The sequence below is a fragment of the Girardinichthys multiradiatus genome, chromosome 23 (genome assembly GCF_021462225.1).
Source record: "Girardinichthys multiradiatus isolate DD_20200921_A chromosome 23, DD_fGirMul_XY1, whole genome shotgun sequence".
Classification (NCBI taxonomy): Eukaryota; Metazoa; Chordata; class Actinopteri; order Cyprinodontiformes; family Goodeidae; genus Girardinichthys; species Girardinichthys multiradiatus.
The window spans coordinates 4,607,482-4,627,622 of NC_061815.1; the positions used below are offsets into that span (position 1 = coordinate 4,607,482).

At 38.8% G+C, this 20,141-nt stretch overlaps 1 protein-coding gene across 1 annotated transcript in view; it reads left to right on the top strand.

Moving 5' to 3' along the window:
• LOC124860756 (extensin-like) overlaps positions 1-20,141 on the top strand; it is a 31,844-nt gene that overhangs the window by 457 nt on the left and 11,246 nt on the right. The gene's annotated exons all lie outside the window — the stretch shown is intronic.

Genomic DNA, 20,141 nt, shown 5'->3' on the forward strand with positions numbered 1-20,141 from the left:
GTCACACTATAATGTTGGTGCGTACTTAAGGGGCGTTTTTAGGGTCTTGTTATATTGGGGGCTTCAGCTCAGAACTCTCCTTCCTCCTGTTCTCTCTTTAAAAGTCGCCCTTTACAGTCTATGTTTATGTATTTTGACCACTATGTTTATTCCTCCTGCTACCTGCTACTGCGGTCAAGTGAGCCAACAGTCAGAAATACGCAGTCACGCCATCTGACGCTAGCTCAAAGATTAGCTTTGCACATACAAGGTGCATTACAAGCGAGACAACATTCAACTCCAGGGTTAATTGTGGAGTACCACAGGGTTCAGTACTTGGGCCAACTCTCTATACTATATATATGCTTCCAATAGTTCAAATTATCAGGCAGCATAGGATAAATTTTCACTGTTACGCTGATGATACTCAGCTTTACTTATCCATGAATCTTGATGAGCCCAACCAGTTAGATAGACTACAAGCATGTCTTGAAGACATAAAAACTTGGATGACTTTCAATTTTTTGCTTCTTAATTCAGACAAGACAGAAGTTGTTGTCTTTGGACCGGAGTCTTTGCAAAAGAAACTGCTTAGTCAATCACTTAACCTGGATGGCATTAAATTGACCTCCAGTAATAAAGTAAAAAACCTTGGTGTTATTTTTGACCAGGACATGTCATTTAAATCCCATATTAAACAGGTTTCTAGGATTTCCTTCTTTCACCTCCGAAACATTGCCAATATTAGAAATATTGGTCCATGCATTTGTTACTTCAAGGCTGGACTATTGTAATTTGTTACTATCAGGATGTCCACAAAATGCAGTTAAAAGCCTTCAGCTGATTCAAAATGCTGCAGCAAGAGTTCTGATTAAAATTTAAAAGATAGATCATATTTCTCCTATTTTAGCTTCCCTTCATTGGCTCCCTGTTAAATCCAGAATAGAATTTAAAATTATCCTCCTCACATATAAAGCCCTTAATGATCTAGCTCCATCATACATCAGAGATCTGATTGTTCCATATGTTCCTAACAGAGCACTTTGTTCTCAGACTGCAGGTTTACTGGTGGTTCCTAGAGTCTCTAGAAGTAGAATGGGAGGCAGATCCTTTAGTTATCAGGCTCCTCTCCTGTGTACCAGCTCCCAGTTTTAGTCCATGAGGCAGACACCCTGTCTACTTTTAAGGCAAGGCTTAAAACTGTCCTTTTTGATAAAGCTTATAGATAGAGTGGCTTAGGCTATCTTCCTTATTTCTTTACCTCCGCCTTCCTCCCTCCCTGTTGGATGGAGTAAGGGGGAGTCAGGTTTAGCCTAAACCGGCTCAGTTATGGTTGAGGTGCAAACACACCCTCCATTTCTGCTACATATATGACCTCTTCTCTTTTCCAATGGTTATAATCAATCTGACAGAGAGAGGTATCCCGATCCTTGTGGTTTTTAGTGTAACAATGGCCATCAGTGGGCTCTAGATGGACAAACTTTATCAGTTTATTATTTCACTTAGTGCCCCTACACGTGGCCGTTCTGGGTTGCGTTCTGGGGTGGCTGGGCTCTGTCACTCAGTGGTTTGGTCTGGCCTCCCCAGCGGCCCCGTGGCGTTCCGGACCCTTTTTGGGGTGCCTTGAGACGACATTGTTGTAAATAAGCTCTATATTAATAAATAAACTGAAACTATCTCTGTAGTTATGTTGCTATAGGCTTAGGCTGCTGGAGGACATAATGACCACTTTCACCCTCTTCGATACATTCTCACAATACTCTCCAATTTTGCATATTTGCTGTTATTTCAGTTTTTAACTTTATGTTCTCTCTCTTTTCTCTTCCTAGAAGCTACACTTGCCCTGACTCTGTGTCTACCTGTGACACCTTTCTGGAGAGGGGCATTGTCCAAGCTTATGCTGGCAACAACTTAATGCTCCAGTTCGACTGAACCCGCAGCCTCTGGATCGGGTCACAGTTCCTCCTGAAACCCATGGAGGAGCCGCAGGATCAGCGGAAAATAAAACATAATTTTAGATAATCAAATTTCACCTTATAGTAAATATTTAGTTTTTCTTGCTGTCATATTGTTGAACAGTATAGAATTAATTAAAGCATAGTTAAAAACTTTTAAAACAACTATGTTTTAACTGAGTTTAAAAACAATTAAATATCAGTTTCTATATTGCGTTCATATATTTGTACATCCGACTCCAAGGGCTTCACCAGTCATGGACCTCACCTCACGTCATTGAACTGAGATCTAATATAGCCCGGGAAATACCAAATATGTTCATGTTATAGACTATTATTATATCACGAATAATCCCAACAACAATTTATTAAGAACAATCATTAGGCCTACATTGATACACTAGCCGGTAGAATAATGATAAACTGGGGTGTTTTCATTGTAAATCTGATTTGTCAGATGTTATATTTTCTTATTAAAATAAAGAAAATTAAAAAATAAAATAAAACATTGTCTTTCGTGTTGTCGTTATGTTGTTGAACAGTTTTTGCAGAACTTCTGCAAACAAAACAACCGTTTTTTCCTTTTTTTTCATATTAACCAATTGTCTTTAATAAAAGAAAAAGTCAATTAGTAGTTCTCCATTCATTAAAAGCGGTTTCTTGAGTCCTGGTGTCTGGAGAGATTATGTGACGGCCGTTCCTGAGTGGCGTTGCATTCAGAAAACGAAACAACCCTAACAGGCTGCAAGAGGTCCTGATTATTTTTTTATTCTATTATTTCAAAGATGTTCACACTAACAAAGAAGGTCGTTGCTGTTCTTTTCATCTGCACATAGCGTCCTGCCATCGGTGCGCACTGCGCGGTGCTGTTGCAAATGGCAGCTGCTTTTGGATCACTCATGGATGACAGACTAACAGTGAACGAAGCTATCTGCAATTTTAGTGAGATACTAACACTACAGGTGTTATAGAAACATATTGGCATCAACTCCTCCCAGAATTTGACAACTTTGCGCTGAAACGTCCAGTATTGCACATTCATTGAGGCAACTGGACAGGGGTGTTTTTTGCGCTTCCGATTTCGTTGCGCATGTAAGTATATGTTTTTGCGGATGCTGTCAGGTTTCAAGAGGCGCGTTTTGTTTGTGACTCTGTCTGTCTCCAGAGAGGGAGAGAGAGAGATGGGGGGGGGGACAGGACAGGACAACAGAACCATAACTGCGTAATAGCCCAGCATGAATGATGAACTCAGAAACATTGATATAAAGACAAACACTAACACACGTGAAGAGTCATAAAATAATCCAGCAGGTATGTCTACTCAGCTATCTCTCTTGTCCATCCCTTCCGTTCTGCTCTTTGTTTTTTTTTATCCTCTCAGCTATTCTGCTCTGTTTGTCCTGATAGTACATTGTGTGTGTTTTATGTCCACCTACTCTTTCTTCATCTTCCTTTTTTTGCCTTTCCTCCCACTCTCTCCATAAGATAGTTAGTCTATCTCACTCTCGCCCACACTCTCTTCCTCTATGTGTTTTGCCAGCCTTTCTATAATCTGCACATCATCCTATCAGGTGAGGAAGGCCAGGATTTCAAAATAAAACGCTTTGTTTATGCTGCCTATATTTCTGGTCTGCAGCCCTAGAATCCATCCTTTATGAGTAATTGTAAATATCTCCCACTCTGGATGGAGGATGTTTTTCTCCTTTTGTTTTTTTACATGCTTCTGATGTTTTGTAAAGTGTCATTGAGAGTCAAACTCCTCTCTTGTCTTTTTGCTTGCCTTGCTGATTGTTGGTAGACCATGACTGAGTATGTAAGTGTGTATAGAGAGTGTGTTTTTGGCACTGGCTGGAAGTGGAGAAAAGCCTCTGATGGCTCAAGTAGCTCTCATGTGAGCCTGCCGGATTAACTGGGACACACACAAAAATGCACATGTACATACACACACAAACACACACACACACACACACACTATGTAAAAGTACACAAACACTCTTAAATTATGTCTATGCACAGCAACATTTTGCTGCCAACTGTCCATGTGTACATTCACACATTTACTCCCACACATACACTGAACAAATTGGCATAAAATTAGATGGGACAACACTAAAATAAGAGGAGGATTGTTCAACTGTATTTCAGAGCTCATGCATTAAATTAGCAAACTCATAATAGGTGTGCCCCTTTTTTTGAAAAGACAGTGTGCATATAAATGTTTAGAGAAGATATACACTCACGATGTGTCCTCTGTGGATACACAACATGCACTGAAAAACACTCGTCTGAGTTTGATTCCAGGAAGTGTTGCATGGGCTGTTTTTAGTCTCTGACATTAAATATTTAAAAGGACCAATCATACGGTTTAATTGAATCTGAGGCCCCTCCCTCCAGGGGCGACGGGCTCCGATCACAGCCAATTAGAGGGAGACGAGCCTGACAGTAATGGGTGCTATCTGTTAGTCCCTGGAGATATAGTCTGTGTGTGTGTGTGTGTGTTAGTGTGCATGCATAAGTGTGTTTGTGTGTGTGTGTGTGTGTGTGTGTGCGTGTGTGTGTGTGTGTGCATATGGTCTTTTCCACTCACTGACATGCTATGTATCCACATATGTGTGCAGTAGATGCAATCACAGAGCTTTCTGTATCTCTTTCAGCAGTAATTATATTTATTCAGTGTTCCTGAGTGCCCACATGTGTGTGGTTGTCTGTGTGCAAAGAGAAATAGAGGGAGGGGGCATGCAAATCTACATTAACCTAATTATTCTGTTGGTCCCCCGTGTTTTCTCATTAGAACTCTGAGCCAGCAGGGACCAGTGAGAGATGGAAGTAAAGAGAAATTTAGTGAGACACACACACACACACACACACACACACAAAGGGATTGAATGAGGGGAATACAGTTACAAATGAAAAGGATGCTGAGCAAACGAAGGAGTCATACAAAGATGAGTATTACTCAGGCACAGAAAGACAGCTTGTTGAAATGTGTATGAGCCATACATTTCCAGAGTGACTCATGACTTGGATTTCTCACCAACGTGTCATACTCACTCTCTCTCACACACAAACAAACTCTCTGAACAGATCCTTGCTTGACGTATGATGACAAGGATAGTTTGGTCCATGATGAAAGAGCTGGACAATTCAACAACACCAAACTGGGTTAAAATGCCATTTCCACATCCTAAATAGGACTGACCAGATGAAACCGCACCAGCAGCAGTAAATGGTATGTTGCAGTCATTTATAATTAAAGAAAAAATATAAAACTGAGAACCTACGGCCCGAAAGATGCAATCAGAGCTACAAGTCTTTTCATGTGTTTGAATGTCCTATTAAAAGTCAAGATTCTAATTGAGAATCTGTAGCAAAACTTGAAAATTTATGTTAATTGATGCTATCCATCCAGTCTGACTGAGCCTGAGCTATTTGGATAATTTGTGTAAAGCTGGTTGAGACACAACCCAATAACCTTTACAGCTGTGATTACAGCTACAGATGGTTTTACAGAGGGGTTAATAGAAATGTTATCTGCTGTGTATCATTTTCTTTTCACTTCATAACTGTGAACTACTTACTGCCTGTCTATAACATTATGTACAGATTGTTTTGACCCACATGCAGAAAGCAATCAGGAGACCGATGATGTTTAACAAGAGGTTTTATTTTACAGTGAGCAGGGAATGGGGAGCGGATCTGGATCCGGAAGACAATTGCAAGGCAAGTAGACACGGTAAGAATGTATAAAGTCCAAGATGGTGAATGTGACAAAATAACAAAATCTGTCTTACTAGGAAGTGGAGTTTGATCGGCCAGGAGGGGGTGAAACAACAATGGAACTGCACACTGAGATGAACAGAGCTGGTAGGTACTTAGACTCACTTGAGGTAACTCTGAGGTTCGGCTGATGATGTTATTGTGTGGGAGGGTGGACAGGGTTCACTTGTGGTGGTCCGTAGTTGTTCCAGGAAAGGCACCGTCGGAATAGCCGCCAGCCAGTAACTTAGGAAGCAAAGTGTTGGCAAACCAGGTATAATCCACGTGGTTAGGAAATCCTTCTCCAGTGACAAAACCCAAGTAGATAAGGATTCTTCAAAGACAAGGTCAGGCATAGGAATCTAGTCTGCAAAGAACAAATACAAAATTACCAAGACAAAGACAAGCTTAGGTAAACTGTGGCTTGAGTCAATACCACTGAGGGCAACACTCTGGCGCTAAACTGCTGGCGGCCTCCATCTTAAGTACCCTCCAGGGATGATTAGGGAATATGGGACACCTGTCACCACTCCTCACGAACCCAGAGCCACATAGAGGCCAAGCACAGTGCACAACAACAAAGACAACACCAAGATCCTGACATTATGTTCCAAGAAAATATACAGACATTAATGTTTGTAAGGTAACATAATGTGGAAACATTCAGGGAAATCTGAAATAATGGCTGCATTATTTATGGGTAAATAATGCAGCCACATTCTTAAAATGAAAAAGCATTTCTGGAAATGCTTTTTCATTTTCAAATTTTACATTTCAAATTGAATTTTGGTATCTATTTGCTGGGGTACATTTTGAAAAATAAATCTCAAATGTCTTTTTCTTTTTCATTTTAATTAAGTGAAAGAATGAGCAGTCTTGAAGAAGAAAATTAAAATGCAAATAGGATTATTGATAACTAATTTCATTTATGAGTCAAACAATGCAGCCACATTCTTAAAATGAAAGAGCATTTCTGAAAATGCTTTTTAATTTGAAATACGGTAACGATTTGCTTCCATTCATTCCACTTAGTACAATGAATTAGTGTTGATACCTTATTGTTGAGACGGACTTATACACTTAAACAAAACAGAGCCATTCTTAATGCTGTTACTCACACGTTTTCCTCCTGTTAACGCTGAGCTGTGCTGACAATGGCCTACTTAGAACAGATTAGTTCTTCCTCTGCATTCACCTCCGCTGCAAACACTTATTACAGCAGATCTACGTACATATAGGCTTTTATTGTTTGTTTCTCAAAGTGAATCTTTTTTAGCTGTGTACACTCTTGTTGCACCTCCATAATGTAATTCAGCCATTAAAGTCCTCTGTCACATCATAGTTCTGCAACCACAAACCCCTCCCCATTTCAGATCTCTTTGTCCTTTTGATCGGGCCTTGAGACAACATGTGTTGTGAATTGGCGCTATATAAATAAAACTGAATTGAATTGAATATATATACGTGTTTATATTAGCAGTTGTTAACATTAGATCAATTAGATCAGTTACTGGGTTAACTAAGGTATTATAAACCGAGCATTTAAACATTAAATGCACTAAATTAAGCACCAAATATAACTTTGCTGCGCTCAGACCAAAACACATGAAAATATCCGGATGCATAAAACAAAAAATAAAGCAGTAAATACAACCATAGGGAAGCTGAGCAGCATGAAGCAGCAGCAGACACAAGGGATGATTCAAGATCTGAAGACGTGGGTCATTTTCTACTTTCTATTAGAATCTTTAGAGAAACATTTATTTTAATATAGCGTATGCACGTCTATTGTTTACTTTTATTCTTGTCCTGCTTCCTCTGCCTCATTCACAGTTTGTTATTTCAGTATTGCTTTATAGTTTCTTTTTAGGTCTGTTCACTATCTTGTCATTAGTCCTTTTCCTCATTTAGTTCTACTAGGTTCACCTGCTCCCTCTGCCTTCCTGCCTCCTTGTCTCACCTGTTCTTAGTTCCTTTGATTACCTGCCTTTGTTCTCCCTCAGTATATTAGTTGGTTTTGTTTCTTTGTCCTTTGCTGGTTCCTCCAATCACATTCCCTTATTTAGTTCATGTTTGCTACGTTTCCTGCGGTAAAACTCAAGTAAGTCTGAGCTGATCCTTACTTGTACCTGATGAGCTTATTTGCTACTTGCTTCGTTCAACCTTTGAATAAAGCAAAGACTGTTAAAAAAAATGCTGCTGCCAAGCTCTTATCTGCGCTTCGGTCCACCCACAAACCCCATTGTGACAGGGAGGGTCCTAATGGTTCAAAACTTCAATTCAATTCAGTTTATTTATATAGCACCAATTCACAATACGTGTAGTCTCAAGGCACTTTATAAAGTCAGTTCTATTGAATCATACAGATATCAAGTCAAGTACATACATTAAAACTGATCCTAATTATCAAACATTGCAGCTAAATTCAGTTTATTATTGAATTTGGTTAAAAGGTATTCACTTCTTACATTTCCTGGATGAACCTAAGCTCTACTTTGAATGTCATAGCAGTGTCTTTTTTTCTTGTTGTTTATGTCTATATAACAGGCACAGATGCAAAACGCTGCCAGGCGGGTGGTTGCCTTGTTATGGAGTGCCCTGGCTAATGAAGCTTAACCATCTTCACAACACCAGGGGTGGGCCGTAAACATTGTGCAAGATTACGTGGCAGTAACAGTAAAATAAAACAGTAACTGCAAGAATTTTGGGTAAAAGTTTTTTGTTTTTTTTTCATTTTGAAACTCTTTCATACTTAATAGACTTTATGTCATCTCTGAGTTGTAGCATTCCAGTTTTCTGCTTGTTTTTGTTAGCATTGCTAGCAACTGTAACAGCAGTCTTACAACAATAACAATGACATACACTCTTCTACGCGGTATTTCATGAATATAAACAGCGCTGAAACATCTCGTCTTACAAACATTAAAAAGTGGTATGACAATTCGACTTCCGAGTACAAATGGAACACACCATTGTTCTTCCTCTTCTGAGGGCCAATCACAGAGGGCAGGGACTTTAACTAATCATGTGTAACAATATAATGCTGACTGGATCTGCCCACCCAATGCCAAAAAGGAACATCTGCTCGCACGCAAGTGAGCAGGATGCTCCCTCGTTTGCGTGAGGAGACACATCCTGGCTGCTCATGTGGGAGGAGAAATATCCTGCTCACACATGCGCGCTGATCTCATTTACGCATGCATGGAACTGTATTCCCATTGCACGCATCTCTTTTTTGCTCGCAGGTTTTTGGCAGTGATATGCCACCATAATTAAGGACTATTTGTGTAGATTTCTTAAAGAAGAATCAGTTTTATCAGTCTTTAATGCAACACAATGTGGAAAAAGTAAAGAGCTGTGAGTATCTGTAGATGCACTGTAAGACCTGTCCTGACCAGGACTCAGAAAAACTGAAGACAACCTGTTCCAGTCAACTGGTAAACTGAGGGTAATGCGCGAGTGTGCAGTGAGCGCCATTCTATCCGAGTTAGAAATAACAAATTTCTTTTTGATTTATTAGGTATGAACAACATAATGTCCCTTTAACACAATTTCCTTTCAGATCAGCCCTTCGTTCTGTGATCTACACTGCAACTTAGCACCAAATGAACATAACATGCTTACAGTGTTGGGACCCAGCCATGGGTTACAACATTAAAGGCCAGTAAGAACTTGTCTGGAACTTTCAAAATAAATCGCATTAACCTGCTTCCAGCACATCTAGGAACAGGAACAACAAGGGAGTAACAGCAGACTTCTCGTGACATCACTGTTTGAATAAAATACACCACATTCCAACAAACGGACCTCTTCCACGCAGGTCCCAAGCAGAACTGGAAGAAGGGTGTTGTGACTATGAATCTGAATATATTATTTTATATTTAATATTAATATTTTTATATTTTATCAAATAATATTTCGGTCTGTTAAGGGTTGTCCTGTGAATACCAGCCCAGTAAGGCGAAGGTAATAGGACAAAATCAAAAGGCTGAGCCAAGCTCTGACATTATTGAATAGCAAAACTCTGCACAAACATGGAATGAATTCACACAATTTCTTAAAATACAAGAATTTATTACCAAAAATAAGTCAACTCAAAGTCAAACATATTTCAATCAACAAACTCTTTACTATGCTAAAACAATCCAACTAACTACCAAGCAGAATTAAAGAATAACAAAGACCAATGGGCTATGTACAATATAAACAAGTTGATTAAAGATGGTTGAAAATCATGACCAAAAGAGTGATGCAACATTACCATGTAATGTTTATGTTTGAGAACCAAGGATTATCTTGAAGAATCTGGAAATGAAGTTAAGTTAGTCTTGGAACCAACTTAGGCAGTAATCAGCATACCTTTAGACAACCCTTCACAATGCAAGATCAGATAAAATATTATTTTAATAAAATAATGTTTTAAATAATGATCTGCTGAATAAAACCAACCTTCTGGATGACTACTTCTCAATGGTGTCTCATTAAGCTACCTTTGTTTATTAGAATAATATTTAAAGAAATATTATTAAGGGAATATTTTGCAAAAGAGCCAAATCTTTCTGGAGAAATTGGGCTTAATGGTGTTTCATTAGCTGTTAGCAATTAAAGCTAACAAAAGAAGCTGATAGCTTAGCACCAGAATCAAACACACACCTTTAAAATGCCGTCAATAAAAGGGTTAAAACGCAGAAGCGCAGACGGCACGTTATGATCAATCTTCTGTGTTTAAATTCACCCTTCAAGTAAAGTTTGTCTTAACTTTAAAACACACAAACACAGAACACAAAACAGAGCATGTGTGCTGCAGATAGCCTGCTAGCACCAAGATAGCTGAGTTCAACACAAACAAAACCAAACTTCAGAAAATGAAAACGTTCAGATCATTTTACCCTAGATCTCTCTGCCCAAACCCTAACCTCGTTTGAAACATGTTGTGGAGGAGTTGTCCGGGCGACGACGACATTTGAAGAAAGTTCTGTGAACAAAGGGTTAGCTTCCAGCTAACCTCCGGAGCAGTGACATGGCGGCCGCTCTGTCAGGCCGACCAAACTGCATGTAACCACGGTGATGCGGCTCCTGTTGTCCTTCTCTCAGACTAGAAATCCGCTCCACTCGGCTTTGTAGAGAAAGCGTCTCTACTGGGGACTTCTCTGGAACACAGTTTACTTCTGCAGGCCTCAGAGAGAAAGTAAAGCAATGCTTATACCTTAATTTCCCCTTTATATGAATGAATACACAAACAGTGATTCACTTGTACTTAACTCAGTGCATATGATCGCGTGATCTTATGACACCCTTGGATCCAGTTGAAGAGTTTATGTCTGTTTGACAGCAAAGAGACATTAGCACACTGCCTCTCCGGTCAGCCTTGCACGGACTCCGGGTGGAAGCGATCGGACCATTGGGAAGGTGGGGATTTTATACGAGCAGTGGCATCATGGGAAGTCCACTGTTACCCCCATTCCTCTTCTGAAGTTGTGCTGGAAATTGGTTAAATGCAATTTATTTTGAAATTTCCAGAATAGTCTGTAATTTTTAATGTTGAAATCCATGGCTGTGGGTCCCAACAAGGGACAGCGTGCTAATGTCTCCTGGACATAACTCTTCAAACTGGATCCAGAGTGACTACGATCACATGCAACAAAGTTAAGTAATGATTTGCTGTTCGAATAGCCGGCATTCATTCATGTAAAGGGTGAAAGACAAGCTTGACTTGTCTTTCCTTCTGAGGCCTCCAAAAGCAGCCCTAATCGAAGCGAATTTCCCCCACAGCCTGGAAAAGGAGGCCGGGACTGCATTGCACGCCTTCCAGGTACATCCAGGTAGCGACAGCTACCCAGCTGCTTCCCGGCCACTCAAGGAGCCGAATGTGCCTTTGTTGCGTGGTTCAGCTGGGCCAGCTAAAAGCCCTTCCCCACAGCTACAGAGCTTAGCTGCAAGTTTACCCTTTGTTTACCTACACGTGGATGTTTCCTCAATGCCCAGGACAACTTTTCTTTAGCACGGTTCACATAAGAGGTAGTGTTTGGACAGAGATTAGTTTAGAGTTAAATAATAGAAATGTTCGTTTAATGAGGTTTGTTTTTGTTTGTGTTTAGAAACTCTGCTACAGTAAGTGCTAGCAGACTAGCACTCAGCTAAGGATGTGTACTGTGTTGTGTTTTTTTTAAGTTAAGAAAAACTTTATTTAAAGGGTGGTTTTAAACACAGAAGATCGGCCATTACGAGCCGTCCACGCTTATGCATTTCAACCCTTTTATCAGTGATATTTTTAAGGCATGTGCTTGATTCTGATAACCAGCTATAACGCTAATGGCTAAGAACACATGCTCGCCCACTTTATAAGTCAGCTGAAGATCATTAACCCAGAAATGTTGTTAGTTTCCAATATAAAAGGTAATATTTCCTTAAATATTATTTTAATAAAGGTGATTATTAATTAAACACCCTTAAGACCCATTTATCCAAAAGGTTTGGTTCTTATTTAAAATATTTCCTTAAATATTATTTTACTTTTTCCTTAATGATATTTCTTTAAATATTATTTTAATAAATAAAGGCAGCTTATTAAACGCTGTTGAGAATTGGTCAACCAGAAGGTTGGTTTTATTCAGCAAGTCATTCTCTAAAATATTATTTTATGAAAATAATATTTTATCTGATCTTGCATTGTGAATGGTTGTCTAAAGGTATACCAATTATTGCCTAAATTAGTTCCAAGACTAATTTAACTTCATTTCCAGATTCTTCAAGATAATCCTTGGTTCTCAAACATAAATAACATTGCATGGTAATGTTGCATCACTCTTTCAGTCATGGTTTTCAACCATCTTTGATCCACTTGTTTATTTTGTACATAGCCCATTGGTCTTCGTTATTCTTTAATTCTGCTTGGCAGTTTAGTTGGATTGTTTTAGCATAGTAAAGAGTTTGTTGATTGAAATATGTTTTGACTTTGAGTTGACTTATTTTTGGTAATAAATGCGTGTATTTAAAAAATTGTGTGAATTCATTCCATGTGTGTACAGAGTTTTGCTGTTCAATAATGTCATAGCTTGGCTCATCTCTTTCAATTTTGTCCTAATACCATCGCCTTATGGGGCTGGTATTCACAGGACAACCCTTAACAGACCAAATTATTGTTTAATAGAATATGAATATATTAATATTAAATATGAAATAATATATTCATACTTATAATCACAGCAACAGTAGCTGAATCTTGACTGGTTTGCTTTATAACTAACGTGTTTAAATGTAATAGATGGCATGCACAAAACTACGCTAAAATTTGGCTAATACCAGATCAGGTACATCTTTCTGTTAATGACTTGTTTTCTGATTTCAGTTCTGAAAATTCAAAACTAAATAAATGCAAACATAGGCTTCAAATTCACATTTCAGTTTCTGCTTTGCAATATTGGTTTCAGAAGAGGCAGTCTACTGGCCAGATGATTCACTGACCCACTATGGGAAGACCAAGTCTATTTAAAATGCTGTCTTCATATCATTAGTAAATGTTGTTCTTGGTGATTTTTTATACAGGGTTGAGACCCGGTCACACTATATTTTGCAAAGTGGAGTTTTTTGTTGTCTTTTTGTGTATCTGTATTAAAGACAGTGACACAGAGGTCATCTTCTTGTATGACCATTAGGATTTTCTGAGTTCTTTTTTATGGATCTTTTCATATCTGTCACAGTTTGTCTTGACTCTATTTCTAGAAAACTTCAGTCATAAGAAAATATGAGCAACAATTATTTTGGGAGAATCTTTCACCATGCTCAGGATCTTCTTTTAAATTTGGATCTTGTTAAAGGGTTCGTTTTGTGAAGTGAGGTTCTGTGGAAGTATTTGGGGCAATAGTTCCCTTACCTGTTATAGAAAGATGTCTTATTACTCTAAACTTGTTAGAAAGTAAATAGACCCTCTCAGTGATGCCTGGTTAGCTAGTCAGACATATGCCAACTGTTTTAGTTGAGTTTGGCAATACAAACGTAACTGAAAATGTTTATTTTGCGATGTTAGCAAATATTAACAATGTACAATTTCATCAGAAACTGCTGGTTCTGTTTTATTCAATCCACAAGATTATTTGAGTATTATAACTAAATTTGAATTTACAGAGAGAAATACTATAGGAGTTTTGTAACTGTGGAAATTTTTCTGTTTCACAATTACACAACAAAAGTTACACCTCTTCAGATTTACACAAATTGTGTTCTGTGATTCACACATCAAAAATCTCTTACATTCACCATTTTGATCCAATTGATTTAAAACAATTGGTGCAAAACTATTTGTGCATTGTAAGTGTGGAGTTTTGAAATTGTTGTTGTGTCCTTAACGAAAGCGTGTTAGTATCGAAAACATCAACAGCAGAAGCAGTTTGCTGCAAAAACAACATCACCATTGCATCTCCATTGGCCCAACACCCATCTCTATGTGAGTTTAAATTATGTGGCAAAACTGGTTGGGATAAAAATTGCATCCTCTTTCAACAATATGCACTAAATGGCTGTTGTTTAGCTAAAGACTCCCAACACCACTGAGTCCCCACAGTCCTGAACATGGCGGTATTTGTATTTACAGTTGCTGCGTCCTCTGATGTATGGCCATACAAATTACCTTCACAGATAGTTTGCTCCGCCATCAGTGGTCTGTTTGGGGTAAAAGCGAACTGCGCCACCAAATGTGTGACTTGTAAATCAGCATTGTGACTTACAGCAGCAGATTTGTGCAGTTGTAATCAATGTGAAGGAAAAATATATACTTTTTTGTGGGATGATGAATACAGCTGTGGGTTTTGCACCATTTGTTTTGGATCATTTGGAGCTAAACTGTGAATATAAAAGATTTTTACAATTTATGTACTTGTACTTAAACTGAAGAGGTGTAACTATTGTTTTGTATTTGTGAAAGACAGAAAATATTGTGCAGTTACGAAACTGAACAGTTACAATGCACATACAGTTTTGCACTATTTGTTTTAGATCAATTGCAGCAAAACTGTGAATGTGAGAGTTTTACGATGTGTGACTCACAGAATACAATTTGTGCACGTATTCTTAAGAATATGAACAAACTATTATTTTGTAACTGTGAAAGACAGAAAAATATTCACAGTTACAAAACTATAGCATTTCTCTCTGTGACTTCAAATTAACAGTTACAATGCGCACATAATTTTGCCCCAGATTAACCTTATTCTCCTCCTGTTATCTCAAGTGCAACAGTCTGAAAGAGCAAGATCTATGCTGAGACTGCTATATGTGACTGCATTCTAGTGAGTATTTAGTGATCAAACTACATGCAACTAGCCTCAGTTTATGTTCTCTTTTTTAGCTGTGCAATAAATGTGGCTGATGTGATAATTGCAATTAAACACGTACTGTGCAGACAGGTGTTCACAGGAACATAGTGGCAATGGTAAAGTGAATGTGCACAAGCATGGCAGTTCTTTAATGTGTCCATCTTAGCTAATCATCTTTATGACAAGCTTCAATCTGTTTAAGCTGTTTAAACAAAGACAATGTAGCAGAGAAATAACTGATGGAGATAGACTGCATTTAGGCATAACACAAATTTCACAAAATATACATAAGGCTAGAGTTGCCATTATTATTGAGAAGTTTTAAAGTGATGCACTTGATCGTGGGCCAAACCTTTATTGAGGAGAACAAAAACCGTCCAGTGTGCTGAACATGCATGTTCAACTTATTTCTACCATTGCTGACCTCGTGAAATGTGCATTAAAAACCACTGTGCACTTCCTTTTGGGCAGGGGCATGTTCTGTTGGTTCAGCTTGTCGTCCACATCCCCACTTGTGTAACCACTGACCAATATTTCTAAATCTTGACTTTAATCTTTAGGCTCAGTTTAGACATGTGGCAGTTTTAAGTCTACACACAGCCCTGACTTGGATTTAGATTTTCACATGTAATTATTATCAGGATTATATTATTTAATATTGAATTATTTACTTATTCATTCAATGAATAAATGAATGAATGCATGAATATTTCATTTAATAATAATTTAGCCCGTTAAGTGTTGTGCTATCAATACCAGCCCAAAAAGGCAGTGGTTTTAGGACAATAAAGAAAAAGGCAAAACAAGCTCTGACATTACTGAACCTCAAACCTCTGCACACACGTGGAATAAATTTACACAATTTCTAAAAATACAAGAATTTATAAAAAACACAATTCAACCTACACTCAAACATATTTCTATGAACAAACTCTTTACTATACTAGAACAATTCAACTAAACTACCAAGCAAAATGAAAGAATAAGAAATATGTACCAATGAACTATATACAAATGAACAACGGAATAAAAGATGGTTAAAAACCATGACCAATAGAGTGATGCAACATTACCATTCAATGTTATTTATGTTTGAGAACCAAGGATTATCTTGAGGAATCTGGAAATGAAATTAAGTTAGTCTTAGAACCAACTTAGACAATAATTGGTATAACTTCAAACCACCAATCACCATGCAAAAGAGCAGATAAAACATTATTTGATACATAATATTTTAAAGAATGATTTGTTGCATAAAACCAACCTTCAGGATAATTTATTCAGAATGTTTTTATTAGCTGTTTTTATTCAGTAAAATAATATTTAAGGAAATATTATTTTGAATGAGAACCAACAACCTTTCTGGATAAAAGATTCTTAATTGTGTTTAATTAGCTATCACATTTAGTAAAATAATATTTAGGGAAATATTATTATATTCTAGATTGGAAACTAACAACCTTTCTGGATAAATGATTCTTAACTAGCCATCAACTGAGTCACGTGCAACATCTGACCTGCCTAGTCTTAGCCGTTAATGGTTTCAGCTAACTAATGAAAGCCTATAGCTTCCTTAAAGTCAAACATGTACATTTAAAATAATATTAATAAAAGTATTAAAATGCATGAGCGTTGATGGTGCGTTATGGCCGATAGGTGTTTAAAAACCACTCTTTAAATAAAGTTTGTCTTAACTTTAAAATGCAACGCAGAACAAATAATTAGCCTCAGGCTGAAATGTCTGTTCACATTAATTGAACAGATTGCTTGCCAGCACTGAAGTAGCTGAGTTTTCTCAACAATAACGAAACCAGACGTCATGAAATAAACTTACTTGAGAATATTTCATCCTAAACTAATTTTCTGTGTCCAAACACCACCTCTTACGTGAACTTGGCTGAAGAAAAGATGGGAGATCCAATGGGCGCTGGTCTGGGTAGCAAAGTTGTGCCGGTCATCCACATGTGGACTGAACTGTCCAACAAAGGCAGGTTGCGGCTACTTCAGTGGTCGCAATGTGCAAAGGTAGTACTCTCGCTACCTGGACATGGACACAGGAAGGCATCCAATACTCCGGCCCCTATGCCTTCTTCTCCAGGCTGTGGGGAAGACCACTTTATTTAGAGACAGGTTCTCTGCTGGGACCTCTCTAGAAAACAAGTTGCTCTTTGTAGTTACTTTGGATCCAAGGATTCTTCAAAGCAGTAGTCTTATACTTGTCCTTGAGTTTAAAGAGTTTCAGCTGACGCGTGTGTCTCTCCGTTAGCTGAGGTCTGCAGCTGGATTGAGGGGGAGCGGAAGTGTTTTCGGTCAGATTCCAGCTTTGACTCCTTCAGAGTCCATGTTCAGTCAATGTTTTAATCCATGGCTGGAGTCTGAACACACACATACGCAGCATAAATCATGCAAGAAATATGGAAGTCCAAACCGAAATTCAGACTGCTTTATTCTATTCAGTATGAATGAATGAACTCCACACTTTTTTCAGTTGTAATATTGTAGCCATCCCTGTGTGACAAAATCTGTATTTTTCTTTATTTAAGTGCTAAAAAGGGAGATAACAGTGGTAAATATGGTGCCTAGTGTACTGTACCGGCAGATGAAAACAATGCACATTTTTATCTAAAGTGTTGCTAAACATTTGAGCTGTACAGGTTGTGCACCAACAGACAAGACAGGACAACATTTAGTTTGTTTTCATAAAATGTGGGTGTTCAGCAAATGTCCAGTCAGAACTTCACACTAACAGCAGCAGCACGTGACTGAGCTGCTAGTAACACAGAGAGGCAGCGCTGGTAGAATATCTCAGAGGCAGATGAGTAACATAGTTTAATTTGTATATACAAGAACATTTTATCACATTTACAGCAACGACAGGAACACCATGACTGATACACATGGAAACTCCTGCTCTGTGTGTGGATGTGTAGCTCCTCCTGTACAGATTTTTGAACTTGGCCAAAACAGTTCTATCTTTATCTAATATGTTCCTGCTCTCAAGTATAACCATACCTTTACAGTCCTTTTAGTACTGTAATACTTGTGCAGAGAAGCTTTAGTTTTCCCCACTAGTCAGTGACTCTTAAAAAATGTTCCCGCTGCCTACCAAGTTCCAATAATAAGGTCAAATCCTGGCTCTGTGTTTAGCTGTGGCACCTTCCTGGAGGGTGGCATCGGCTGAGCTACTGCTGCCAACAACTTAATGTTCTCCTTCAACAGATACACTTGTCCCTGTCTTTCAGTGTTTAACCTTGTCCCTCCTAGACATAGCTATTGACTTTGACTTTGCTGTACCTATCTCTGTGTTTTCTTTCATACTCTGGACCTGATAACCGGCTCAGAGCTTATCTGCTCAGCTGTTTTTCTCTACTAGATTATGTTTCTTCCTGTTAAAGGGGCATTTTCCTTTCCACTGTTGCTACATGCATGCTCAGTATGAGAGATTGCTACAAAGTCAACAACAAAATACAAGCAACTGCCCACTGTCGCTACATCCAGGACGCTGCAATTCAATGACTCGATGCAATCCGCTGGGCTTCCTTAGACAGAAAACGTATAACCAATTTGAATAATAAACTGAAATTGACTGCATTGTTTGATAACTACAATCAATTGATGCTCCCCAGTCTCACCTGCTGCTGTCGGTCCGTCAGGAAGCTGTTGATCCACTGACAGGTGGAGGCTGGGACGTTGAGCTGGGCGAGCTTCTGGTGGAGGATGTTTGGTATGATGGTGTTGAAGGCCGAGCTGAAGTCTACAAACAGGATCCTGGCGTACGTCCCTGGGTGGTCAAAGTGTTGCAGGATGTAGTGTAGACCTAAGTTAACAGAAACTACCAGCTAAACATGAATTGGACTGTTCTAACTTCACTTGGATTAAAATAGCATTTGGCACAAAAACACATTGTTACAAGTTCTACAATATTATCCAATAAGACAATACTCATACTGTAAAATAGTTCTGAAAATGTATTTAAGAAAGGGGTGGTTTGTCCATTCTGGAGAAGTCCATAATAGCCGTCCAGTTTTGGACGGCTTACCATGTTCATTCATCAAAAAGTTACACTGGTGGGATGCAAGTGGGGAACAGGGGCTGTGTGCGGAACTCGCGCTTTATGGATGTGTCTTCATCAGCTTTTCGTGGGAGGAGCTCTCTTGTGGGTGTGTGCCCATGTGGGGAGTGGATCCATGGCATTTGTATTTGGGGACATGTGTTCGATATCTTTGTCCCTGTGGGAAAATTCATGTTGGTGTTCATGGGGGTTGGGGCTATTTCATTCTAGGGTGGCACTAGTTGATGGTCTCGTTTGACGGGTCGACCCCTCCTCTTTTTGTGTGCAAGTGAGTGTACACTGTCCATTGTTGTGTGTCTTTACGTTGGGTATGTCGGTGTGAGTGTTTTTATGTGTATGCATGAGGGTGGGAACGTGTGATTGTGACTCTGTGTGCCTGTTTTTGTGTCAAGTTGGGTCTTGGGCTGCTCCCTTTTCTGGATTATGTTAGCCTTCCCATCACACTTCCTGTTGGTGGCTGGTGTCTCTGCCAGCTGGTGTATTGATGGTTCTCTGTGTCCGGAGCTGAATGCTCTGGTGTGTGCTAGCTCCCAGTGGCTACTTGGCAGGGCCTGGGCTTCCTGGCTCTTTCGAGCCTCTGCTGGGAGGGTGGTCCTTCTCATTCAAAGAGTTGTCTTTATTTTCATGACTATGAATAGCTTCACACTGAAGGCAGCAAAACTATGAATTAACACATGTGGAATTATATACTGAACAAAATAGTGTGAAACAACTGAAAATATGTCTTATTTTCTAGGTTCTTCAAAGTAGCCACCTTTTGCTTTGATTACTGCTATGCACACTCTTGACATTCTGTTGATGAGCTTCAAGAGGTAGTCACCTGAAATGGTTTTACTTCACAGGTGTGCCCTGTCAAGTTTAATAAGTGGGATTTCAAGCCTTATAAATGGGGTTGGGACCATCAGTTGTGTTGTGCAGGAGGTGGATACAGTACACAGCTGATAGTCCTACTGAATAGACTGTTAGAATTTGTATTATGGCAAGAAAAAAGCAGCTAAGTAAAGAAAAATGAGTGGCCATCATTACTTTAAGAAATGAAGGTCAGTCAGTCCGAACAATTGGGAAAAC